We start from the raw sequence: 18,347 nt of genomic DNA, 5'->3' as shown, positions 1-18,347 counted from the left end.
GACACAAGCACAGTGGAGGAGAGGTCTCCCGTTCTGGTTCTTGGATGTGGTACGAATGGGGTAGCCATTTGGAAATCCAATTACGTGACATCCATCTCCTCTCTGTCCCTCACGTCCTAGTGGCAGATGTCCCTTGCGATGGGGTTCGGGGTCCCCAAGCTCTGCGCCCGTCCGCAGGCAGGAGTGACGCTCACTCAGCAGGTAGAACAGGGAGTTCATTAGCCGACAGGGCACAGCTCGGTACAGAGGTGTCAGTACAGCCAGCAGAGACAGTCATTCCAACCCCTTCTGGGGAGAGGAGCCCGAGGGGGGCCCCTCTGGGGTGCAGCTTCCCCCCAGCCAGGCTGGCTGCCTTCCCCCTGTCCCCCCAGCTTCTAACTGCCGCCTCCCATTCAAACCCAGCTCGGCTCCTCCCTCCTTTGCCCAGGACAGAGGTGTTACCTGCTGGCTTAGGTTACGGCCCCAGGGGTCATCCTTAGCCACTGGGAGCTGCTCTGCCTGTCACACACACATCCAGCCTGACTCTCTCATGCACCCCCCACCCCCATTACCAAAGGGATTCATGCCCAAGGACCCTGGCCAGTTTAGGTTCCCTGGAAAAATCTCCCCTGCCACGGCCCCAGGGTCAGAGCATTTCTGGTTCCCTGCAGCACTCCTGGAGCCCAGAGCGTCTCTAGGCCACAGCGGGGGCAGAAAGGAGCAAGGCCACGAGGGAAGGGGCAGAACAAGGTCGAGCAAGGCCACGGGCAGAAGGGGCAGGACTGCAGGTGGAAGAGGCAGGGCAGGGCCCCAGCTCCCCCACCGGTGCCCCCTGCCCTGCTCCATCCCAGGGCCCGGGAGACTTTAACCCCCTCCTGGCTCCCCCAGGCACTCCCATGGCCATGCTCAACAGGCCGCCCCAAAGCAGAATGAGGAGCAGGAAAACCTCGGCCCCCAGCAGGGGACAGAAACCAGCCAGTGGGCGCCGGCCACAGATTGCACCACAGGCCTGTCTGCTGGGCGCCGTGTCTGCCTCCCTGCCCAGGCACTCACGGTCGCCCACCCTGGGAGCGCGCTAGGGTGAGGACGGTACCGTGTGTCCCACTGGCTGTGAGTACAGCGCCTGGCGCGCTGGGAGGCTCAGCGGGCACCTTCCAGTACCACTGGGAGAGAAACAGCTGCCAGAGAACCACAGAACACTGGTACCAGGAGGGACCTCGAGAGGCCATCGAGTCCAGCCCCCTGCCCTCACGGCAGGACCGAGCACCATCTGGACTGTCCCCGACAGGTGTCTGTCTAACCTGCTCTGAAAGAGCTCCTGTCATGGTGATTCCACAGCCTCCCCGGGCAATTTATTCCACTGGGTGACCACCCTGACAGTTAGGAAGTTTTCCCTAAACCTCTCTTGCTGCAGTTTAAGTCCATTGCCTCTTGTTCTATCCTCAGAGGCCAAGAAGAGCAATTTTTCTCCCTCCTCTTTCTAACACTCTTTTAGGTGCTTGAAAACCGCTATCACGTCCCCACTCAGCCTTCTCTTTTCCAGACTAAACTAAGCCAGTTCTTTTCATCTTCTCTCCTAGGTCAAATTTTCTAGCCCTTTAAGCATTCTAGTTGCTCTGCTCTGGACCCTCTCCAGTTTCTCCACATCCTTCCTAAAATCTGGGGCCCAGAACTGGACACAGTCCTCCAGTTAGGCCTAGTCTAGATCCTCCTAGATGGAATCAGCCTTGCTCGATCGTGTGTCATAGGCCCTATACTGCTGACGGGTGCTAGCCCTGTTGTAGAGGAGGCAGCTGAGGCTAGGAGCTGGGCTGGGTGGGAGGTACTAGAGAGGCAGTGGTACGAGCCATGCTCGGCTGCTCTTGGCCGGCGCTGGTCTCACCTAGCAGTCACTCTTTACAGGGTGCTCCTCACCCCTCAGATGCCAAGAGCTGAGAAAGGCGAGGTGGGAATTGGGAGCGGCTCCGTGCAAATGCCCCTGTGGGCCAGTTGGTCTGGTATCCCGTACCCACCACTGGCTGCTGCTGGTTTCTCAGACTGCCTCCTCCTCTCCCAAGCCATGTGCTTCCCACGAAATGTCTCCCCGAGCCCCGCCACCCCTCGGCTTATGCCTGAAGCACCAGGATTAAGGGACAATGAACACACTCCAGGCTTGCAACAGAAATGGACACCCTATGATTTAAGGCATAAACACCAGAGCGTCCCTGTCATGATCATGAGGGTTAGCCAGCAGCCTGCGAGAACCAGGCTAAGGAGGTTAACCCTTTTTCTCCCAGGCCGCTGGCTAATCCTCATGATCATGACAATGCCCCTCACTCAGTTCCTGCCTCTGGCTGTCAGCGATGGCAAGAAACAGCATCTCTTAGCCCTTTAAACAGCCGTTGTCCATAGTGGTCAAGCACTGCCAGGGCTGCTCAGTGCAGCTACTTGAAAGCAGAACTTTGCCACCCACTTTTTGCTACCTGCCAGCACATGACCCGGCGGGGGGAGAACTGGGGACTTTCCAGGCGAGTCTAGCAATAACTAAAGTGCGCTCTTTTGGAAAAGCTAGGAAAGACTTGAAAAAGACTTAACTGAATATTTCTGCGCACTGGCACCAGTCTCCCAGCGACAGGCACAGCTGGTGTGGATGAACGGTGGAGGGCTGAACTACAGTAACAAAACCTTGGCTGCCCAAGGACATCCTCAGTGGACTGCCCTGGGTGTCCACCTGGAATGTCACAGCACCCTGGGGAAAGCACCCTGAGCTTACAGCTCCAAACCGCCTCTACCTCTTCACCTAAAGGAGAATCCCCACTGACTGTTAGCAGTGCAAGGCCTAGGACACATGGACAAGTCATTTCGAGTCCCTCCAGCAGAGGGTATTAACTCACGTAAGCCCACATCAAAGGGCTTTGCTGCTCAGAGTAGCATGGGAGGCAAGTTGCCTCCTGGCCATCCCTTTGCTTTGGCCGGCTTGTCAAGGGCGGCCCTGCCCAGTCGGTCAGCTGTCAGACAGAGGAGCTCTCGCCGCGTGGCGGGGAAGGGAAGTGGAGGTTTCGAATTGGTGCTTAGTCACAACCAGAAGAGAAATGGCCCACGACAGGCCAGGAAACATCCCCGCTTCACCAGCAGACCGTTTCCCAACTCCAGCGCATGTCAGGCAGGGTTCCTGTTAATTTTTTCCACCCGTGTGTGGGATAAACTTTGTGTTGTGCACAGAGGCGTGTGCAGTGTGCACCACCAACAGAAAAACACATTGCCAGCTGGGGGCGCTGAGCTAATCAGCTGGGTGGCTCTTGAATCTCTCCTGCGTGCCACTTACAGAGAACACTGCATGTTCTCCCTGAACACCCTCAGCCCCCGGCAAGGGACCCAGCAGTAACAGATAACGCCGACCTCTGCTGGCAGGCCCTGGCCAGCAGCGTGTAACAATGGACAGCTGCCAAGGGCCCCCAGAGCAACCCCTGTGCTGATATTCCAGCAGTGACAGACTGCCCTGGCACTGCCTGCAAAGCACCATATTCCCCTAGACACAGGCGCCTAGATCCCTGCGTTTGCTGCCTTTGGCTCAGCTGATGCCAGAACCCTTCTAATGCCACCACAGAGGGTGAGACAGGGCTGGAGGAGCGTCAGAATCCCTCCTGGCAGATTGCTGGGGAGGGCTGAAAGAACTGGGCTTCTTTAGTCTGGGTAAGAGAAGACAGAAGGGACAAGACAGCCGCTCTCCAGCGCACAGAAGGTTGTTTCAAGGAGGAGGGAGAACTATTGCTCTCCTTCACCTCTGAGGATAGGACAAGGAGCAATGAGCTTCCATTACAGCAGGGGAGGTTTAGGTTGGACGCTCAGAAAAACTTCCAGTTAGATGCTGGAATAAATTGCCCCGGCAGTTTGTGGAATCTCTGTCACCGGAGATTTTTAAGAGACGTTTGGACAGACCTGTCGGGGTGGTCTAGAGTGAGTCTACAGGGCGCTTGGCCCTGCTATGAGTGCAGGGTACAGGCCTAGGACACTTCTCGAGGTCCCTTTCTGTCCCATGATTCAGGGATGACAGGCTGAGCACAGCCGTGGTGAAACAAGCAGCTACCACCCTCCTGCCAGGACCTCCAGAACCAACCCCCCCGTAAGACTCCGGTGGGATCCTGCGCAGGGCACTGCAAAATCGGGGAGCAGCTGCTTGGCTCCTCTCTCTCGCTGACCGGCCTCCGGCGCTCCTGTAACACTACTGGATGTCTACATTAAATAGCAAAGCCACTTCTGTCACCACTGTCTGCAACGGGCACCAAACCTTGTGCCAGGTGGCCAAGTGAGGTGTCTAATGAAAGCTGGTCATGCCCTGAGTCTATTTATGCAACTTGTGTGTCAGTGCCATGCTTGTAGATGAAGTTATGGATACTGGCGCTAGAGCGGTATTAGAAAGGTTTTAGAGCTAAGGGTTCACAATGGGAAACGTGAACTCCTCCCAGCCCAGATGGTGGACAAAGGCTCAGATGTCCAATACACATCGCAGACATTTGGGACTTGTTTTTGGGGTGCGGCCAAGGGCAGAATGCCACAGCAGCCCACACGGTCGGGTGTCCCTGCATTACCCATGGAAAGAAAGAAATTCAATGTGGATAAGTGTAAGGTAATGCACATTGGGAAAAATAACCCCAATTACACATACAATATGATGGGGACAAATTTCGCTACAACAGATCAGGAAAGGGATCTCGGAATTATAGTGGATAGTTCTCTGAAAACTTCCACGCAGTGTGCAGCGGCAGTCAGTAAAGCAAATAGGATGTTAGGAATAATTAAAAAAGGGATAGAAAATAAGACAAAGAATATCTTACTTCCTCTATATAAAACTATGGTACGCCCACATCTTGAGTACTGTGTGCAGATGTGGTCTCCTCACCTCAAAAAAGATATACTGGCGTTAGAAAAGGTTCAGAAAAGGGCAACTAAAATGATTGAGGGTTTGGAACGGGTCCCATATGAGGAGAAGCTAGAGAGACTGGGACTTTTCAGTCTAGAAAAGAGGAGAGTGAGGGGCGATATGATAGAGGTATATAAAATCATGAATGGTGTGGAGAAAGTGAATACAGAAAAGTTATTTACTTGTTCCCATAATATAAGAATTAGAGGACACCAAATGAAATTAATGGGTAGCAGGTTCAAAACTAATACAAGAAAGTTTTTCTTCACACAGCGCACAGTCAATCTGTGGAACTCCTTACCAGAGGACGCTGTGAAGGCCAGGACTCTAACAGAGTTTAAAAAAGAGCTTGATAAATATTTGGAGGTTAGGTCCATAGATGGCTATTAGCAAGGGGTAAGGTATGGTGCCCCTAGCCTTTTGTTGAAGGCTGGAGACGGATGGCAGGAGACAAATCGCTTGATCATTGTCTTCGGTTCACCTCCTTTGGGACACCTGGCATTGGCTACTGTCGGCAGACAGGATACTGGCCAAGATGGACCTTTGGTCTGACCCAGTACGGCCATTCTTATGTTCTTACGTTCTTCCTTCCACTTGGCAAGCTATGAGATGGCCCTCACAGTGGCCATCCTCTGTCTGCAGCCTACATGAACTAAGCCTATGTGCACAGGGGTCCCTCCCCTCAGTTGGCCAGAGGCTCTCGAGAAAGCAGCATATAACATCAGCTGAATCCTGCATCAACAGCTGTAACTGATGTATGTAATGTGTCATTTTAACAATTTTTCTCTCCTGCCCTGTTCTTTCTTTCTTTGTTAAAAAAACCTTGAGATGTTAGGTTCTAAAGGACTGGCCCAGCGAGCTGTTTTGGGTAAGACCTAGGTATCTATTGACCGGGGCATGGGGCTGGTTGTGATGGGGTTCTGGGGTCCCCCAAGCTCTGCACCCTGTCCGCAGGCAGGAGAGTCTCTCACTCAGCAGGAGAACAGCGGGTTTATTAGCCGACAGGACACAGCATCGTACAGAGGAGTCAGTGCAGCAGGCAGAGACAGCCAGTCCAATCCATGCTGGGGAGAGGAGGCCCCGAGGGGCCCCCAGAGCCGGGGCCTTGCCCCCTCCTTGGTCTCTCTCTCCCTCAGCCCAGACTAACTGCTTCCAACTCCCAGTTCCAATTCAGACCCCTCAGGCTCCACCTCCTCCTTTGTCTGCAGTACAAAGGTGTTACCTGGTTGTCAGGGTTACCCTCAGCAGGAGCCCCACATCCTCTGTGAGCCCCTCACACACACACACAGGTATCCCCCACTCCATCACACTGGTCCCTTTGGGGCCCAGGAGAATCTGTGTGGATTTGGTGAAATACGTTTCAGGAACCTCTCACCCGAGAAAAGGGAGCTGCTGGTTTGGGCTTGAGGACAAGCTGGAGAATCTGTGGGTTTGGTTGTGCAGCTTCCGGCTGGCCAGTGGGGCTGCAGAGGTATTGTTATGGCTGCTTTGATTTGTCTTACTGAGAAGGAAATCACAGTCTGGGCTGCAAGTGGCCCGGTTTTAAGCAATATACGCAAGATTGGTTCCCTCAGCTGTGCCCAGAACCTCCATCCTATTACAGTGGGATAATCACCAGAAGCCACAGAATCAGGACCATTAAGCTTGGGATGAGGATCTCACGCCATTCTAAATTTGAGTTTGGGGTTTTGAGAGTGTCCTGGTTCAAGGGCAGTTGCAATATATTATGGGGGCCTAAGTAAGGAAGCCCAGAAGGATTTGTGCAGGGAAAGGAAGATCACCTTTAGAAAGAAAGCTGCCAGCCAGGAGCTGAGAGCCTTGCGAATGGAGAAGGACCACCCAAGGGGAAAGCAGCCCTCACTTGATGCCGTGAACCCAGTCGAGAGCTAGCCAAATTGGAAACAGCAGCTGCCCTCCTGAAAGCCAAATGGGCTTGAGACTCCCAGGCCAGATTGCTCGATGGTCTTGCTGCTGAAGAAAAAGTGCCAGGCTGCACCTTTAGTTTCAGAAGGAGAAGGAAGAACTGCACAGACTTTACCCTCATGGAAATCCAATGTGCAACTGTTTTGGTACGTGATCTGATTACAGCAGGCTGGGCACGTCTGACAGTGAGTCTTTATGTAACTTCTGTATCATCTGTCATTAACAGGGAGGGTTGTGACAGGGGAGCATGTGGCTCTGAGCAGGTCCCTGTAACTAACCAGCACTGCTAGGACCCAGGGGGAAGTTAGCCTATGTGTGATTCCTGCACGTGGGTCTGACGTCTCAGAAGGGGGTCTGAAATTAGACCAGGACCAGGAAGATTTCAGCCACCAGAAAACGGTTTCTTTGCAGCACACTAAAGTTGACAATCAGGTTAAATCCCTACCCGGGGAAAAGGAGGATTTTTGGTTGTGAGGAACGGCTGGTTAGTGCAGAGTTTGAGAGTATTCCTGAAGCAGAGGGAAGGAGTCATTCTGGCCCACTGTCTGCCAGGGTCACTGATTCCTGTTCTAACCACGGGGAAGGACCACCACACACTGGTTTCTGACACGTGAGAACGGTCAGACCAAAGGTCCGTCTAGCCCAGCGCCCTGTCTGCCGACAGTGGCCAATGTCGGGCTAAAGAGCAGAACAGGGAACCATCGAGTGATCCCTCCCATCACCTATTCCCAGCCCTGATAAACAGAGGCCAGGGACACCATTCCCACCCATCTTGGTTAACAGCCGCTGATGGAGCTAACCTCCAGGAACGTACCTAGCTCTGTTTCTGAACCTGCTAAAGCCTTGGTCTTCACAACACCCTCTGGCCAGGAGCTCCCCAGGCCAACTGTGTGCAGAGAAACTTCTGTTAGTTTGTTTTAAATCTGCTCTCTCTTAATTTCATTGGATCCCTCTAGTTCCTTTGTTATGAGGAGGAGTAAACAGCACTTCCTTACCAACTCCCCCGCACCCCCGCTGGCCATATCCCTGCTGGGTTGTCTCTTTTCCCAGCTGAAAAGACACTACAGGATGAAAAGTGTCTGTAACGAGCCAGGGGCTTTCGTGTGGACTCACCCTGCTGTGGGTCTTTGAGTCCTGCCAACACAGCTCAGGCCAGCCAGATCACAGAATCGTAGAGCTGGAAGGGACCTCAGGAGGTCATCTAGTCCAGCCCCCTGACTAAAGCAGGATCAACCCCAACTAAGTCATCCCAGCCAGGACCTTGTCAAGCTGGGACTTACAAACCTCTAGGGATGGAGAATCCACCACCTCTCTCGGTAACACATTCCAGTGCTTCACCTCCCGCCTGGGGAAGTAGTTTTTCCCAATATCCAACCTACACCTCCCCCTCTTCAACTTCAGACCATTGCTCCTTGTTCTGCCATCTGACACCACCCAGAACAGTTTCTCACCCTCCTCTTTCGAGCTCCCCTTCAGGAAGTTGAAGGCTGCTATTAAATCACCCCTCAGTCTTCTCTTCTGTAAACTAAACAAGCCCAAGTCCCTCAGCCTCTCCTCATAGGTCTTGTGCTCCAGCCCCTCAATCATTTTCGTTGCCCTTCGCTGAACCTGCTCCAGCAAATCCACGTCCTTTTTGTACTGGGGGGCCTGAAACTGGACACAATATTCCAGATGTGGCCTCACCAGTGCCGAACAGAGGGGAATTTGCACTTGCTGGTTCCATACTCCCGGTGACAGCAGAGTTGGGCACAGCTGAAAGATGGGTTCAATTAACTGCCTGGGCAGCGTGTGAAGGAGCAGCCAACGGGTGGGGATGGCTCAGACGTGGGCTCAGCTGGGCAGGAAGAGAGGGGCCGTGTAAAGCCCAGACGCAGCAGGAAGGAGCAATAGGGTCTTGCAGGAAAACAAGTCAAGGGTCCCAGGCTGGAATGCCAGCCCTGGCCCCCGCCCCTCTGCCGGCTGCTGGGAGGTGGTACCAGCAGGGCAGCAAGCTGGGAGGCTGGCAGAGTCCAAGTCTCAAGAGAGACTTTGGTACCCAGAGGGGAAGCACACAGTGACCTGGCCGGAGAACACCCAGTTGCCCAGGGCACAAGAGGAGAGATGCCGCCAGTGGAGGGCACCATGCCTGGTCAAAGCTAATCCTCAGCGCCACCAGGAGACGGTGCCATCAGCAGGGGACACCGGTCCAGTGGCAGGGGGAAAAGTATTCCTTCAAGCCAACCAGAAAGCAGAAATTTGCATATGCTGCCTGATTGGCTGAGAAGGGACCAATACTTGGGGCCAGGACGAACTGAAGATACCCGGGTTGGACAGCTCGTCTTCCAACTGGTGCAGGGGGCCTACGGCAGCTGCACCTCCTGCTTCCAGTGCACGAAGCCCTTCCCCGTCCCGACCCGCCTCGCTCCTGGTCAGTTCCAGCCCCCCTTGTTTCATCGCCCCCAGCGCTGTCCCATCGCAGCCACCAGGGACGTGACGCACCCCCAGGTGCAGCGGGGACCAGCCTCTCCTTTGCCAGCTGGTTCTTCCACTGCAAGGCCGAGCCTGGCGGGCATCCAAAGCCCAGGGTCTCCTAGGAGACCTGCCCCATTACACACCCTCCCAGCGCAGAGGAGCAACCGTTGGTAAGGAAACAAAACCACCGCCACCAATGGGAGCTGCTGCCAGGCACGAGGTGCCCGGGTGCAGAAACCCCAGCAGCCCCCTTCATCTGTCCATGATCACTCAACCCCTGCAGGCCGGGCCGGGCTGAGGTGTCAGGCACTCCAGCTCCAGTCCTGGGGCTCCCCTCCCAGATGTGCTGGGGCAATACGCCCCATCAGTACAGTCTGGTCTGCCTGTGTGCCTGAATCCACCCCCCTGCTGCAGCGGTGCTGAGTCCACCCAGCCATGGTCCACCAGAGCCCAGAGACACCTGTGCTGCTCACAGGGCCCTCTTGTGGCCTCCTCCCTCCCTCCGGGAGCAGAAGGCCTAGATTTCCCGTCCCACGCACACGCCTCCTGCGGCATTAAACAGCCCAGTTCAGCACGAAGGAAGCAGGAGCCACCGAAAGTGGCAGGAAAGTGACTCTACCCCCACCCCACCACAGAAAGGAAAGGCCACGCCTGCACAGGCTTCCTGCTGGCCAGGCCCTGGCCGGTGGAGATGGGGAACTGCCCCTTTATGGAGCATTGCCCACAAGGCCTCTCCCAGGGACTTGGGCTCTGCAGCGGCTGGCGCTGGCCCTTGCTGGACTTTCAGCCTATGCACCAGGCCGGATTAACTCTTCCAGGGACCTGGGGCTACTAGATTCTGACGGGGCTCTGTAGGCTCCAGGGTCAGGCCAAAACGGAGAGGTTCAGTGTGAGGGAGGGGGGTGCAGATTGAGGCAGGAGGGCGGGGGTGGGAACTGATGGGGTGGGCTCTGGGGTGGGACTGGGGATGAGGTGCCTGGGGTGCAGGATGCTTACTGGGAGAGGCCCCCCTTGGTGGGAGGGGGAAAGATGTCTCCATGCTGTACCGCACTGGCCTGTAAGCACCACCCCCCCGGCTCCCGTTTTCCTGGCCAATGGGAGCTGCCGGGGCGGGATCTCCAGGCGAGGGCCGTGCAGGGACGGAGCCTCCTGGTGTTCACGGTGATGCAGCTCCAGCCCAGGCTGCGGGGGAAGAGGAACCACAGCGCATGGCACCTCTTGCCTGCCCCCCACAAGGGAGCACTAGCGGGGATCACAGGGGGGCTTTAGCGGCTGCTGCGCAGGGGGCCCCTCTTAGCCAGGGTCCCTGGGCTGCAGCCCCTCAAGGGCCTTTCTTGAGCCAGCCCTTCTGTGGACCAGTGTTCTCAGCCAGGCTGGCAATAGCCTGCTCCTGAGACTAGGAGTAAGGAAAAAGTACACCCAAGAAAGCATCTCCCTGCAACGCCGACTCCGAGAGGCTGTCTGCCCGGAAACCAGGACTCCAGCGAGGGGTCTCCACTTCTAGGGCTATGGCACAGGGCTGGGCTCCATCCCTGGCCACCCTCAGCCCCTCGCAGGGGCGGGGCAGATAGCGGAGCGTCTGTCAGACCAAGGGGCGCTGACAGAGTCACTACAGACGAGGAGCAAGGACCACTCCCCTGGCTCCAGGCAAAACCCTCCCTGGCAAACCTGCTGCCACCCCACAGCCGCTCTTGCAGCAAATGCAACAGGCAAAAATTCCCTTGGCGGCTCCACCCGCAAAGCTGGGTGGCAACTTCTCAACCTCACAATGGACCGGCATCCCTCTTCCCACACCAATTCCAGCCCATCTTCCAGGAAACATTAATGCTGCTGGAATGTATTAACATAAGAACATAAGAACATAAGAACGGCCATACTGGGTCAGACCAAAGGTCCATCAAGCCCAGCATCCCATCTGCCGACGGCGGCCAATGCCAGGTGCCCCAGAGAAGGAGAACAGAAGACAAGTGATTTATCTCCTGCCATCCATCTCCTGCCCTTGTTATGAAGGCTAGGGCACCATACTTTATCCCTGGCTAATAGCCATTTATGGACCTGACCTGCAAAAATTTATCAAGCTCTTTTTTAAACCCTAATAGAGTCCTGGCCTTCACAGCCCCCTGGATTCTTTCCATAAGCAAACATCTTGTGCATATGTTCCTGGTGGCTCTCGGTTTAAACCCAGGCTCCTCTTCGTTGTTCTGCTGTAGCCAATACCCTGACACCGAGCACCAACTTACCAGAACCGTAGGGCTGGTGGGACCTCGAGAGCTCACCTAATCCAGCCCCCTGCGCTCGTGACAGGAGTGAGTATTAGCTACTTTTTGTCATCTGGCACAATGAAATAATCTGGGTCTTTTCAGGCCCTGCCCCAGGTGGAAACCCATGGGAAGGACCCTGGGTCATTTTCATCATATCCCAGGGAGGGGACTCGGGATACCGTTTAACGTGAGCAAACAGCAGACTGGTTTTGCGCCTCTGCTATTTTTCACAGTCGGTTTAGCTTCTCCGGGCCAGATTTTCATTCTGCGGTTGCACAAAGGCCGCCAGAGAGGGATTCCCCAGAATTATCAGCACACAGCCAAAAACAATGGTAGGTTCTCAACTTTAAAAAAGGAAAAGCAACAAAAAACCCGACCCTAACTTCCAGCGAATTCCTATTTCTGACGGCGTTTCCTTTGCACAATCTGACCTGAGTTTTTTCCTAAATTCCTTTTTAAAAACGCTCTCTCCCCGCCTACCCAGCCATGTCTCCACATTCCTTTCCAGCAAAGGAAACCCCCCGCCACTGACTGCCTGCAAAGAGAAACAGCTAAGCTGATGACAACACGCTGTGAAACATCATGAGACAAAGCGCAACGACAGCGACAGTTTGGCTTTCTGCTAACACGTCTCGGATTAACTAATCTTACAGGCCACTTGCAACTCTCGGAAGGACAACGTTTTTCAAGCGTTATCTTGACAATCAAGCAGATCGACGTCCCTTTAAAGGATTTCTTAAAGGAGGAGAAACCAGCTTAATTGACTCCACATTCTCGACTTTTATCTGAGTCCCTAACTCTGGACTGTGACCTGACCACAGTTTGCAACTGGGTGACATGGTAACAAGTTGTTATTTACAAGCCCTTCCTCCACCTAATAATTAAAGAGGAATAAAGATATTGTAAGAAGTGACAGACTCCACTCCCACATAACATGGCTCCTGGGCCTGAACAGCAATTGACCATTCATAACCACATCATGCTAGCTGGCAACAGCTCTTCAGACACTGGAGCGAGATAAAAGACACAGGGTGCCCTGCACCACAGGGAATCCCTGCCTGGTTCTTTCACACTACCAGGTGCCTGCTGAAAGCCAAACATGCAAAAGACCAGTGGACTTACCTAATGTAGCTTCACGGAATGGAAAGCGAGACAGCCCAAGGTCTATCGGAAGCCTGTGGAGGCCTGGCTTTGAATTCAAGGCCAGAGAGGGGGATTTGAAACTCAGGCTGGGGTTTTTCTAACTTCAGTCTGAAATAAATAGAAGAGAGAGACACTTCCTCAAAACATCAGAAATAGAAATGGGTTTCTGGCTGCAAAGCACAAGAACGCCGTCGCTTTGGGAGAAGGAGAGTAAACAGCCTGCCTACGCCTGAAACAGCCTCTTTCATTTCTTATTTGTATCACAGCGATCCCCGAAGACCTCAATCAGGGACCCATAGTGCTGGGTGCTGGACAGACAGGTTCTCAGAGACAGTCGTGCACCCCAGAAGCTCAGTTGAAAGGCAACCAAACCCCAGGCAGGCAGGAGCAGTACCCAGGATTGCAGCATTAAGCTTCTCATTTTGCCAGAGGCTCACCGCTCTATAAGTAGAGGGAGGGATCTGGGGTTCACTGTTGACTTCAGGCTGTTGTAATAACAATGTGTGTCCATTTCAGAACACGGGAGAAACCACCCAGGAATCCACAGTGTGATGCTTAGGAGCAACGAGGCCTTATGGCAGCTGTCGGTTTGCTACCTGCCCTCCTAGACAGTATTATCCACAGAAGAACTGTGCAGTGGAGCCTTGTAGGATTGGTCCCCAAAGTTTTGCAGCTCTGAATACGCTGCCTGGTGATTACAGCAGGGCCGGCTTTCAGACTCGAGTGTCTATATTCAGCCAACGGGATCCACACTTAAACAACTAAATCATTTCCCTTATTCAGGTGCGTAGACACACATGGAGGTGTCTGCCTGGAAACACCCAAGTTTGACTGCTTTTTTATTGGTGGCTCTGGCCTTCCTACCCCTTTCTGCCGCAGAGGCGAGGCCTGGCCTGGCCTGGCCTGCCCCGCCCCCCGGTCCAGCCCTGCCCTGCCCTGCCCTGCCCTGCCCAGCGCAGCCCAGCCCAGCCTAGCCTAGCCTTTGTGCTGCCATTCTGGTCTGGGTTTTTGAAAGGAACAGGGAAGCACGCTGCTAAAACAACAAACTCAGCATTCTGACACAGCTAGGACAGCACCACCCTGCCTGGCTCCTCGTGTTTGTCATTATTGCTTAAGGAGGGGAACTCCCCTTTCTCCTCTCTGCAGCTGTGCTCAGCCCAGGAGTTTATTATTACAAGGAGAACTAGGCTCTGGGAGGGATGAACAGTTAATGTTGCTGTTGCCTTCCTCAGGTTGCTGGTGTACCTAGGTCAGGAGAATTCTGCCTTTGGCAGGGGCCAAAACCCACTGCTGGGAGAAAGAAGTTGGTGGGGGGTGTTACTGATCTCTCTGTATCAGTCACTGGTCTGGCCTATTACAGCCAATCTAGCCACCCTCTCAGGCAGAGCAGGACTGGCTTTTTCACTCCCAACAACCACTCTTCAGTTCCAGCCGCTTTGCCCAGATGTCATTTTCTTCCACTTTCCCCCAGATTCGCCCTAATTGTCTCTTTTTAAAGAACAACAAGAAGTCTTGTGGCACCTTATAGACTAACAGATATTTTGGAGCAGAAGCTTTCGTGGGCAAAGTTCCGCTCATCAGATGCATGAGTGGGGGGTGGTTTCAGGGGGGCATTTAAAGAATGGGGTCCCAGTAAAAGGGAGGGCCAGGCTCCCAGAGAAAAGGCCACCATTGCTTTTGTTTGGGGATTATTTTTTTTAAAGGAAATGTCTCCTTGTTCCTAGCAATCCCCTCGATTACTGGCACGGAGAGAATTTTTTCAAGGTGTGTTTTAAAGTTTCCTTGTCTCAACCCACCCAACCTCTCTTGTCTCTTTCATGCCTGTTCTGAATTCGCTGTCACACTCTGCCTGTCTGGGACAGGCTGGGGCAGTTAGACAGTCCCCGCAGGGGAAGGTGAAAAATCAAATCCTCTGATGTTTTTTTCCTAATTTTGTCTTCGCTGTGGCATTGAAAACTCCTTTGACAAATTATCAGTAAAACCTACACTAGCTGCCAGGTTCGTTATTCATTTAATCCCCCGGCTCCTAGGTGTTCGCAAGGGGCTGCCTGCTTGTGGTATGTCATGGAAAAAGATCCTCTGGGGGTAACTGGAGTGGGTGGGAATATGGCCAATGGAGGAGCAGGCATTAAGAGGGAACAACCCAAGTGGTTTTTGCCCTGGTTGTGAGCAACTGGCCACATATCCTGCCAACAGCACTTTGCTACTCTCTCCACATCCCACTCTCAGTCTAGCATGGGCCTCTTCTGTGTCCTCCTCTGCAGAGGCTGCTCCCTGGGGCCAGGGGACCAGCGGAAGCCGGGGGTGGGGGGTGGAATCCGGTAGTTTGTACACAAGGAGCTTGTGAGCCCTGCACAGGGAGTGAGTACACACAATCTCGTGGAGGGAGAATGTTTGTGTCTACGCACATCCAGGCCCATACCCAGCCCTGCACAGGGTGTCAGTACACCCGACCCTGCAGGGAGGTAGCGTGGCCTTGTGTGTCTTCACACAACGCCAGCCAGCACGGAGAGCTCTGTGAGGACCCGGCCTGAGGAGCCCAGTCCCATCGGCAAGGGCTGTGTTCCCAGCCCTGAGACAAACCGGCTTGGGCCACAGCTCGCTCCGTTCATTCGAAAAAACAGCATGTGCCCAATGCAGAGCTCTGTGCTGATGACTCCCCGCGGGGGGCAGGGGTGAGCATCAGCACCCCCCAACCCGGGCGCCGGAGCCCGCCTGCTTTCCTTTCCCTCTCTCCCACGGGGGTTTACAGTCCCAGTCCAGGAAACATCACTAGGGTCATAAAGGCGCCTGTCCCCGGGGCAGCACCTGTGCCAGCCCCTACCTGGCGGAGCTGCCGCTGGGCGCTGGAGGGGCTGACCCAGCAGGGGCGGGACTCGGGGGCTGGCACAGGACAGGGGCTTGGGGGCTGGCACGGAGAAGGAGCTGGCACGCGTGAGGGGCTGCCAGGGGGCAGGAGTGGGGAGGGGCCAGGCCTGAGCGGGGCCGGGGCGCCCGGGGCAGGGCAGGGGAAGGGGCCGGCACTCACCCTGCGCCGGGGGACTCTCGGATCCTCCTGCCGGGCCGCCCCCCTCGCTGCCCGGGGCCGCTGGCAGCCGGGCCGGGCTCCGATCTCCGGCAGCAGCCGCCGCCGCCCAGCACTTCCGCGTGGGGGGCCGCCGCTCGCACCGCCCCCGCCTCCGCCGGCACCTCCCTGCCAGGGCGGCCCGGGGCCAGCCTCACCTGCCGGGGCAGCCGCGCACCTGGCCCCCCCTGCGCCCCTCTCCTGCCGGGGCAGCCCTTGTACTCGGGCCCCCCTGCGCCCCTCTCCTGCCGGGGGAGCCGCGCACCTCGGCCCCTCTCCGCCCCTCTCCTGCCGGGGGAGCAGCGCACCCGGGCCCCCCTGCGCCCCTCTCCTGCCGGGGGAGCCGCGCACCCGGGCCCCCCTGCGCCCCTCTCCTGCCGGGGGAGCAGCGCACCCGGGCCCCCCTGCGCCCCTCTCCTGCCGGGGGAGCCCCGTACCCGGGCCCCCCTGCGCCCCTCTCCTGCCGGGGCAGCCGCGCACCTGGCCCCCCCTGCGCCCCTCTCCTGCCGGGGGAGCCGCGCACCTCGGCCCCTCTCCGCCCCTCTCCTGCCGGGGGAGCAGCGCACCCGGGCCCCCCTGCGCCCCTCTCCTGCCGGGGGAGCCGCGCACCCGGGCCCCCCTGCGCCCCTCTCCTGCCGGGGGAGCCCCGTACCCGGGCCCCCCTGCGCCCCTCTCCTGCCGGGGGAGCCCCGCACCCGGGCCCCCCTGCGCCCCTCTCCTGCCGGGGGAGCCCCGCACCCGGGCGCCCCTGCGCCCCTCTCCTGCCGGGGGAGCCCCGCACCCGGGCGCCCCTGCGCCCCTCTCCTGCCGGGGCAGCCGCGCACCTTGGCCCCCCTGCGCCTCTCTCCTGCCGGGGGAGCCCTGTACCCGGGCCCCCCTGTGCCCCTCTCCTGCTGGGGGAGCCCTGTACCCGGGGCAGCCGCACACCTAGGCTGCCCCTGCGCCCCCCCCCCCCACTCACTTGGGGAGCCACGCATATGAGTCAGTCCCTTATCTGTCTGAGGAACCAGACACCTGGGCCAGCCCATGTGCCCCCTAGGTGGCTGGGGAGGAGCCCCGCACCTGGGCCAGCCTTCACCTGCTGTGGGGCTCCTCACCTGCCTGGGCAGCTCCATGGCACAAAAGCCCCACCCCTGTGCCCATCACCTACCTGGGGAGCCCCTCACCTGTGCCACCCAGTGGTTTATCCAGAGAATTAAGCGGGACCTTCACTTGCTCCCTGCAGTTGACTTGGATTGCCTGTCGCTGAGACATGAGTTTTGCCTGGGGGGGAGTCATTCCCCGCCCCCATGGACAGCCTTTCCACGACAGCTCTTTGTCCAATGACATTTCTCTTGTGCCAGCTCTTTGTACGCCTGGGAATCTTTGCCTTGCCAGCCCTCCTCTGCCATGGAAAAACGCCTTCCCCTGGTCAGCTGTTGACCCACCTCTTCCAGGTACCTTCATCCACACTGTATCTCCTTCCCTCGTGGAAACCTTCAATGGCTCATTGGCATCACATTCCTGTTACAACAAGAAGTCTTGTGGCACTTTATAGACCAACAGATATTTTGGAGCATCAGCTTTCGTGCATCTGATGAAGCGGGTCTTTGCCCACAAAAGCCGATGCTCCAAAATATCTAAGTCTATAAGGTGCCACAAGACTTCTTGTTGTTCTCGAAGCCACAGGCTAACACGGCCACCTCTCTCATACATTCCTGTTAGGAGACCAAGCAAGAAAAAGTGTACCAGTGAGACTTTCCCATGGGGATAACACTTCCTCCAGGAAAATCTGTGTGGCATTTGAAAGTAGCTTTCCATGAAGTGCACAAGCTTCCAGTGAGGCGAAGCCAGCCCTGTGTGGCCAGGCAGCTACCAGCACCTATCAGGGACGGTCTAGACCAGACACCAGCAACTAAAAGAAGAATGTTTTTATTTATTTATTTTTTTAATCTAGTAGAAACTCAATAATTCAAGATGCACAATGCATGTGAATATGAGACGGGCCGTAATAAATAATGTCAAATCAAACTTTTTGTAACCCGTTTTAAGAGAAGCACACAATGATTTGTAATGCCATATGTGTTGACTGCAGGATGGTCACAAACTTTTTTACATATTCTATTTCCTCACACAGTATGTGGGGGGAACTGTCCTTCTGACTTTCACTCCCTAACCCACTTTAATGATACCAAATTTACTTCAAGTTTAATATCTGTTTTCTTTCTTACACTGTGAGTTGTCCTCCACAGTAGGAATGCCACAAGCTTCCCTTTTCAAAATCAAGACTTTATTAACACCATGATCAAAACACAGATACAAGATCATATCCCACAATGCACTGCACCTGTTAAAGGGGGAGTTATCCAGCATTTCTAGATTGCATATCCTTTGCTATTTAGCTATGAGTTGCTCATAGTTGGTTGTTTAGATGTTCCCTGTTCATCAAAAATAATCAGGAGGGGTTTTTTTTGTTTTGTTTTGTTTTGTTTTACTTTGCAATTATAGCGTTGGGAGCCACAAAGAAGTCCTTAAAGAGCTGCACATGGCTCTGGAGCCTCAGGTTGCAGACCCCTGGCTAGATGGTGCATCATCCTGCCACAAGGGCAGGAGACAGGACTCAATGACCTCTCAAGGTCCCTTCCAG

The 18,347-nt window shown here is 55.5% G+C and overlaps 1 protein-coding gene across 1 annotated transcript in view; it reads right to left on the bottom strand.

The window, feature by feature from the left end:
• Window positions 1–15,774, bottom strand: part of IRF5 (interferon regulatory factor 5) — a 38,245-nt gene extending 22,471 nt beyond the window's left edge. Inside the window, exons 1-2 of the mRNA XM_074984222.1 lie at window positions 15,686–15,774; window positions 12,637–12,765 (exon numbers count right to left, since the gene is read on the bottom strand). The gene's annotated coding sequence lies outside the window, so the exon portion shown is untranslated. The remainder of the gene's footprint in view (window positions 1–12,636; window positions 12,766–15,685) is intronic.
• Between the last annotated feature and the right edge of the window lie 2,573 nt (window positions 15,775–18,347).

The sequence above is a fragment of the Carettochelys insculpta genome, chromosome 1, assembly GCF_033958435.1.
Source record: "Carettochelys insculpta isolate YL-2023 chromosome 1, ASM3395843v1, whole genome shotgun sequence".
NCBI lineage: Eukaryota > Metazoa > Chordata > Testudines > Carettochelyidae > Carettochelys > Carettochelys insculpta.
The sequence above is the reverse complement of the archived record's forward strand: the minus strand, read 5'-3'. Positions and strand labels throughout refer to the sequence as shown.